The sequence below is a fragment of the Rattus norvegicus genome, chromosome 1, assembly GCF_036323735.1.
Source record: "Rattus norvegicus strain BN/NHsdMcwi chromosome 1, GRCr8, whole genome shotgun sequence".
Lineage (NCBI taxonomy): Eukaryota > Metazoa > Chordata > Mammalia > Rodentia > Muridae > Rattus > Rattus norvegicus.
This window is the reverse complement of record NC_086019.1, coordinates 258,369,961-258,379,237: the sequence shown is the minus strand read 5'-3', so window position 1 is coordinate 258,379,237 and position 9,277 is coordinate 258,369,961.

Sequence of the window (9,277 nt, the reverse complement as noted above, 5' to 3'; positions counted from 1 at the left end):
ATAAAATTGCTGTATAATTGTATAATTTATTTTAGCCGTACACAGAGATAAAGTTGTCACCAACTAGTTTTGAGTATAACTCTCACACAAACTGGTTCTCGTTTAGTTCGGTGCTAGTGGTGCAGGTATTCTGTTTAGATTTGTAAAAATGGCAACTATTACATTAACTAACTGTATTTCCTTTTCAAAGTGGTGTGAAAATATCTGTGGCTTCCCATGGGCCTAATGTTCAAAGAGAAAGATAAACAAGTGTTGACGTTTGCTTACCATGAAAGCAAGTGATAGCATATCTCGGGCCCTAGGGCTTCCCTCCATGTTTGTTATCTGTTCATTGTGAAATACATGCTTCCTTGGGGGTTTATCAAACTAACTACAGATATAGGAACCTGGAAATTTTGATAAATTGCTAAATACCTGCCCCACCTTTTTAGAGCAAGCTTAAATGTACTGACATTATTTTTAAAAAATGAACTTTAAATTTGTTAATGTGAGATGTCCTCCAGAGGTAAATGCTAAACTGTTCCTCGGATGGAGGCTCAATTTTAGGAAGGTCTAAAGGCTTCGAAAATAGGAGGAGGAAATAGATCGTAGTGGTTTGGAATTGGGGCTGTATCTCGAACAAGGCTATTCAAATTCTCCCACTCTGTCTTTCCTTCCTCTCTACTGTGAGGTGAAACAACTTTCTTCCACATGTGGTTACCAACATTATGTCCTTGCTCACCGTCATCTCATATTATACTAAGCTGAAGACCATGACCTTAAGGTGCGAGCCAAAGAAAATGTTTCTTACAGTGAATTATTTATCCTGGACCATCTGTCCCAGCGATAGAGAAGGTAGCAAACAAAATTCTGGGGAATGATTTGTGTCATTACAACTACTAACATTAAAAGGAAATACCATCTATTTTCTTCCTTCTTTGATGACAACATTCCCAACTGAATGTTGAGCCAAGATGATTCTTATTCACTATTTTGAAGGACGCCATATGCCCACAGCCATACAAGCTTAGCACCCTGCGACTCCTTCTAAGTCATCCCGTTTTAGCTATCACCTGCAAACATTTTTCCTAAATCACTTACGTCTGGATATAGGTCTGGACTTTCAACATCGCCATGAAATTATGACACACAGACTTATTTTGCAAGCCTAAAGCAAAGTTGCTATAATTATAATTTCAAAGCTTTCATTTCATTTTTGTCTTACGCAGGTTCCCTGTTCTATACTTTCTAAGCATTGTATAATCCATGCTACAATAAATACTACTTTCAGTGAAAATAGCACACTCACACGGTATAAATATTTAAACAATGAAATATGAAGGTTATTGGTGATTCAGTTGGAGTATAAAGACTAAATAAAATAATAAACAATAAAGGCTTGTTCACTGAATTTCTAAAATCAAATATAATAAGATAGGCAGTGTTTTTTTTAAATCTCCAAACAGAAAGGTCAAAGTAAAAATTTAGGTATAGACACAAAACTAATAAGGGTGGAGGAGAGAGGAGGGGGAGATGGCAAAACTCAGATTCACAGAAGCAAAGGACAGAACGTCTTCTGTCATTCCAGAATCATATTTAAGAACTCAAAGTTATCTTTACAAACATTTCATACCAGCGTTAGTTAAGAAACACTGTAAACTACTTAGAGAGGTCTTAAGTGCTATGAAAGACAACTCCAGCATCTTCCGTGCAGCAAAGAGAGCAGAACCAGCTTTTACAAGTTAGTCAGCTGCCCTCTTCTGTGGTAAAGAATAGATTCCATGCCCTCTACGTGTAAGAAAAGTTGCACAAACTTGATGAAATTATGAGGCCTGCTTGTTTTTCTAGGTCTTTAAGAAGTCTTTACAACATAAAATAATTAAACGTTTGATCCCTTGTAAACCAAATTAAAAAAAAGAAAAAGAAACATCTGATTTGTGTAAATGGAAAACCCAGACAATTACAAATAGTCAGAAATAGAAAGTTTTGTTCTCCACGCAAACAGGAGAAAATAGACTTCAAAATCCAAGAATAAAAAGACTTTAAATTTCTGTATTAGGTGTAACAATGCAGAGGTGTGTTCAGGTCATGAATAATTGTGAGTGTCAAATATTTGCTGCCTGTGAAGATTTTCTAAACAAATGGCTCTCTTGTATGATGATGAAGGAAACATCCATTCTCCAAGGGCAACACGTCCTGATACAGTTCCGAAGGATTGAACATGTTCATAAATCTCTTCTCTCCAAAGATGAGCAATGTTAAATACCTTCTATGCTCTGTAAGTGTTTAACATAAATAACTTCCCAACCTAATATCTATCTATTTTACATGCTACGTTGGGAGAAACTGAGATTTGGAGAGGCAAAAATACATATTTAAGGCCATATACCATCCCTTGGGATTAAAATTTTGTACTCAGGTAGACATTGCCTGAAAGACCAAAGTATTCAAAGTAAACCAAGTATACTTTGAATCCTTTTGAGGTATTGGAAATTCCAAGACAGGAGTGTCAAAGGTCCTATACCTTACTTTGAAGTCATGTATTTTTAATTTAGTTATTGTTGTTATATAATTTATATATTAATAATATAGCATTATTAGTAATATAATATTATAAAGAGCTACTTACATTCCAATCATGGTGCTTCGGGAAGGAGATGAGTTGAGATCTACGGCCCAATCATCATCTCCTCCCCACCTCCCACAGATAATTTCATATTCAGAGTTGAAGACAAATGGAAAGTATGTAACATTTCATGAATTTCTAAAAGAAGATAGCCAATCTCTTGGCCAAAGGCATGGGAGAGCATTTGCATCTACTAAGACCTTCTCTATGTGTAGAAAACAATCCCTAGTATCTTGGTGAACTGTTTTTTATTCCATATGTATATTTCAAGGCTATGGTTTAAAAAATACAAACCTAATAATCAAATATCTGGAAGTGAAGTCTTTGGGAGGCTTAGGGTTACGTAAGGTGAAGATAGACTCATAGCAGATGGGAACAGGGAATTTCTAAGAACAGGACAGAAGATGAATGCCTGTTCTCTGTGTTTTACCCTGTGGTGATGCTCTCAGGTATATTATAAATAGGAAGAAGGCCGTTACTGTTTGCGGACACCGTGTTCTTGGATATTGTAGCTTCTAAAACCATGAGCTGAATACACTTCTGTTGACTATAATTTGTCTTTTCTGTGATATTTTGCATGGCGATTTTGAAGTGTTCTAAGATAATTAACAAACACAATTGTCTCTTCTTCATACATTTGAAAATATTTATAAAACGCCATCAGAATAAAAAACATTATTTCAGCCAGTGGCATTGTGCCTTGTTACGTGTGAGCTATAGGTAATTTGTCTTGCCCGCTTGGTGGGCCTGAGCTGTTCTTTATCATTTGTTCTTTATCATTTGTATTATTATAGACATTCGTGTTATTAATGTATTTGGTACATATTTAATATTTTTCTTTAAAAATTGTTGCATTAGTATGGAATTTTCAAGATAAATATAACAGCATTCTCCAGGATCATTATAAAAATTTTTATAGTTATTATAGTAAAAAATTCCCCATTTTAAAATTTCTTCAGCAACTGTGAGCTCTATCAGCCATATTACTGGGCATGTAGCTTCATTTAAGAAGAAAGCATTCTATTTTTGTTTATTTTTAAATTCTTTTTGCTATGTGTTAATAACTTCATTGTTACTTGGCAAGTACAATGTGTATTTTATATAAAGTATGTTGTTTTGCAATTTATAGCTGTTGCAAAGTGGCTCAAATGATCCAATTAAAATATTTATTACTGCAAACTCATAATTGTGATAAAGATACTTTAAACAGTATCTATTATTAATTTTTAAGAATGTTATCCTTAGTAGATATAGTCACCATGCTATACAATGCATTTCTTGATCTTATTTCATTTGAGTAGCTGAAATTTTGGCTCTTTTAAGCAATAATTTTACTACTCCTTTTTTCTCTTCCAGGCTTTGGCAACCTCTGACTTGATAAGCTCAACTACAAATTTTTCCATATAGGTGAGGCCATGTAATATTTAGTTTTTTTGTGCCTAGCTTATTTATTTTGATATACTCTTTTCCAATGGAACAATTTGTCCGAAATTTCCATATATATCATTTCTTATATATGTTTATCCATTGATGAAAATTGATTATATTTCTTCACAATTCTCAAGGAGGGAGGACGCAATCACAGTACATATTGACATTCAACATTCAAGGTATAGTTTCTTCTTCATGCATATTCCATTAATGCAAAAGAAAAATCACAATTAATTAAAAATATTAAGTCTAACAAGTGTGAGTCAACAGGTGTCTAATACTACGAAAGATGTAAATGTTCACTTTTCTCAAATGTTATCTCAAATTTAGTAGTAATATGGCTATTTGATTAGTATATAAAAATCTTAAAATGCTAGTCATTTCGTTCTAGTACATATTAAATATGTTTATCATTATATAGAAAACACATTCTGAGCAGAATGTATAAGTTTTCACCTACATCCTTTGCCTCTACTAATAATTCTTCTGCCTTTACCAGATCATTGAGTCTACCTCAGTGTACTACTCTGAGGGTATTGGCATTCTCTGCTTTCTAAGAATCGAGTCGGTTCTACATATTTATGGTCCTCTGTTGCCATGGACCACTATCATGAAGGAAAAAATAAAGATGCTTGACATTAATATTAAAATATGAACATTGAAACCACAGAACAACACTTTTAAAACCCTTGGAAGATTTTGAATTGGAGGCAATTCAATTAGAAACAACTTGAAAGTTTGGGCCAGCCTCCTCTTTCTACCCTGTTGCACAAATTAAGAAGTGGTTTAACCTGACATGGAAGGGACATTCAGCAAGTTCAAGACATTCTCATAGAGAGGCTCACCAGTAATTCTTTTCCAGAAGGCTTTAACAAGTAAAATCTGTATTCAAAAGCAATATGTACCAAATAGAATAAAATAGGATTTAATCATTTTGGAGTGGGAGTTGGAAGGTCTTGCTGTAACTCAGGCTAGTTTTAGACTCTTAGCAACTCTCTTGCATCACCCTCCTGTGTGCTGGTATACCCTTCATCTACTAAATTTCAGAAAATTATGGCAAAGCAAAGTAATTTTCAAATACTGTATAAAAATCTATGCAAACGTGAAAATATAAAATACTTCAAATTCCTCAAAAACAAGGCAGGAAGCAAAAACCCCCGATTTATTTCTCATTTCTTTTATTCAAATAAGTCCATTAAAGAAAGTTATGTATAACTTAAGTCTTATCTATAAGACAAAAATTGACTTCATTTCTGTCTCATACTATATTAAATTCTGTAAAATATAGAGTATTCTGCAACTCTTCCAGGAATAACCTTAGATATTAGATGAAGGGAGGAATAATTTGAGCCATTAGTTTTGAAGGCTTAATGCATACCTGTTCTGGATGCAATATATATACTATCTGTTAGGAATGTATGGTAATAAAAAACATACAAATGAATCTATAAGTCCCATGTGAGCCACAAATAAATCATATTTAAAAGTGAATATTTTCATCTCTGGACTTCCAGTCATTGGCTAATGACATGATTTCAGGAAGTAGTTTCCAGAGCTTTGATTGGGCTAATAAACAGACTGTAAACTCAAATTTGACACCTCACAATTAGAAGTGACGTCACCGGAGGCCAGGGATCACTGCAAGGGAAGCTGATATCCATTTCTTTTTTTTTTTATTGAGTATTTCTTATATACATTTCAAGTGTTATTCCCTTTCCCGGTTTCCGGACAAATATCCCCCTCCCCCCTCCCCTTCCTTATGGGTGTTCCCCTCCCAACCCTCCCCCCATTGCTGCCCTCCCCCCATAGTCTAGTTCACTGGGGGTTCAGTCTTAGCAGGACCCAGGGCTTCCCCTTCCACTGGTGCTCTTACTAGGATATTCATTGCTACCTATGGGGTCAGAATCCAGGGTCAGTCCATGTATAGTCTTTAGGTAGTGGCTTAGTCCCTGGAAGCTCTGGTTGCTTGACATTGTTGTACTTTTGGGGTCTCGAGCCCCTTCCAGCTCTTCCAGTTCTTTCTCTGATTCCTTCAACGGGGGACCTATTCTCAGTTCAGTGGTTTGCTGCTGGCATTCGCCTCTGTATTTGCTGTATTCTGGCTGTGTCTCTCAGGAGCGATCTACATCTGGCTCCTGTCGGTCTGCACTTCTTTGCTTCATCCATCTGGTCTAATTGGGTGGCTGTATATGTATGGGCCACATGTGGGGCAGGCTCTGAATGGGTGTTCCTTCAGTCTCTGTTTTAATCTTTGCCTCTCCCTTCCCTGCCAAGGGTATTCTTTTTCCTCATTTAAAGAAGGAGTGAAGCATTCACATTTTGATCATCCGTCTTGAGTTTCGTTTGTTCTAGGGATCTAGGGTAATTCAAGCATTTGGGCTAATAGCCACTTATCAATGAGTGCATACCATGTATGTCTTTCTGTGATTGGGTTAGCTCACTCAGGATGATATTTTCCAGTTCCAACCATTTGCCTACGAATTTCATAAACTCGTTGTTTTTGATAGCTGAGTAATATTCCATTGTGTAGATGTACCACATTTTCTGTATCCATTCCTCTGTTGAAGGGCATCTGGGTTCTTTCCAGTTTCTGGCTATTATAAATAAGGCTGCGATGAACATAGTGGAGCACGTGTCTCTTTTATATGTTGAGGCATCTTTTGGGTATATGCCCAAGAGAGGTATAGCTGGATCCTCAGGCAGTTCAATGTCCAATTTTCTGAGGAACCTCCAGACTGATTTCCAGAATGGTTTTACCAGTGTGCAATCCCACCAACAATGGAGGAGTGTTCCTCTTTTCCACATCCTCGCCAGCATCTGCTGTCACCTGAGTTTTTGATCTTAGCCATTCTCACTGGTGTGAGGTGAAATCTCAGGGTTGTTTTGATTTGCATTTCCCTTATGACTAAAGATGTTGAACATTTCTTTAGGTGTTTCTCAGCCATTCGGCATTCCTCAGCTGTGAATTCTTTGTTTAGCTCTGAACCCCATTTTTTAATAGGGTTATTTGTTTCCCTGCGGTCTAACTTCTTGAGTTCTTTGTATATTTTGGATATAAGGCCTCTATCTGTTGTAGGATTGGTAAAGATCTTTTCCCAATCTGTTGGTTGCCGTTTTGTCCTAACCACCGTGTCCTTTGCCTTACAGAAGCTTTGCAGTTTTATGAGATCCCATTTGTCGATTCTTGATCTTAGAGCATAAGCCATTGGTGTTTTGTTCAGGAAATTTTTTCCAGTGCCCATGTGTTCCAGATGCTTCCCTAGTTTTTCTTCTATTAGTTTGAGTGTGTCTGGTTTGATGTGGAGGTCCTTGATCCACTTGGACTTAAGCTTTGTACAGGGTGATAAGGATGGATCGATCTGCATTCTTCTACATGTTGCCCTCCAGTTGAACCAGCACCATTTGCTGAAAATGCTATCTTTTTTCCATTGGATGGTTTTGGCTCCTTTGTCAAAAAATCAAGTGACCATAGGTGTGTGGGTTCATTTCTGGGTCTTCAATTCTATTCCATTGGTCGATCTGTCTGTCTCTGTACCAATACCATGCAGTTTTTATCACTATTGCTCTGTAATACTGCTTGAGTTCAGGGATAGTGATTCCCCCTGAAGTCCTTTTATTGTTGAGGATAGCTTTAGCTATCCTGGGTTTTTTGTTATTCCAGATGAATTTGCAAATTGTTCTGTCTAACTCTTTGAAGAATTGGATTGGTATTTTGATGGGGATTGCATTGAATCTGTAGATTGCTTTTGGTAAAATGGCCATTTTTACTATATTAATCCTGCCAATCCATGAGCATGGGAGATCTTTCCATCTTCTGAGGTCTTCTTCAATTTCTTTCCTCAGTGTCTTGAAGTTCTTATTGTACAGATCTTTTACTTGCTTGGTTAAAGTCACAGCGAGGTACTTTATATTATTTGGGTCTATTATGAAGGGTGTCGTTTCCCTAATTTCTTTCTCGGCTTGTTTCTCTTTTGTATAGAGGAAGGCAACTGATTTATTTGAGTTAATTTTATACCCAGCCACTTTGCTGAAGTTGTTTACCAGCTTTAGTAGTTCTCTGGTGGAACTTTTGGGATCACTTAAATATACTATCATGTCGTCTGCAAATAGTGATATTTTGACCTCTTCTTCTCCGATCTGTATCCCCTTGATCTCCTTTTGTTGTCTGATTGCTCTGGCTAGAACTTCAAGAACTATATTGAATAAGTAGGGAGAGAGTGGGCAGCCTTGTCTAGTCCCTGATTTTAGTGGGATTGCTTCAAGTTTCTCTCCATTTAGTTTACTGTTAGCAACTGGTTTGCTGTATATGGCTTTTACTATGTTTAGGTATGGGCCTTGAATTCCTATTCTTTCCAGGACTTTTATCATGAAGGGGTGTTGAATTTTGTCAAATGCTTTCTCAGCATCTAATGAAATGATCATGTGGTTCTGTTCTTTCAGTTTGTTTATATGATGGATCACGTTGATGGTTTTCCGTATATTAAACCATCCCTGCATGCCTGGGATGAAGCCTACTTGATCATGGTGGATGATTGTTTTGATGTGCTCTTGAATTCGGTTTGCTAGAATTTTATTGAGTATTTTTGCGTCGATATTCATAAGGGAAATTGGTCTGAAGTTCTCATTCTTTGTTGTGTCTTTGTGTGGTTTAGGTATAAGAGTAATTGTGGCTTCGTAGAAGGAATTCGGTAGGGCTCCATCTGTTTCAATTTTGTGGAATAGTTTGGATAATATTGGTATGAGGTCTTCTATGAAGGTTTGATAGAATTCTGCACTAAACCCGTCTGGACCTGGGCTCTTTTTGGTTGGGAGACCTTTAATGACTGCTTCTATTTCCTTAGGAGTTATGGGGTTGTTTAACTGGTTTATCTGTTCCTGATTTAACTTCGATACCTGGTATCTGTCTAGGAAATTGTCCATTTCCTGAAGATTTTCAAGTTTTGTTGAATATAGGTTTTTATAGTAAGATCTGATGATTTTTTGAATTTCCTCTGAATCTGTAGTTATGTCTCCCTTTTCATTTCTGATTTTGTTAATTTGGACGCACTCTCTGTGTCCTCTCGTTAGTCTGGCTAAGGGTTTATCTATCTTGTTGATTTTCTCAAAGAACCAACTTTTGGTTCTGTTGATTCTTTCTATGGTCCTTTTTGTTTCTACTTGGTTGATTTCAGCTCTGAGTTTGATTATTTCCTGCCTTCTACTCCTCCTGGGTGTATTTGCTTCTTTTTGTTCTAGAGCTTT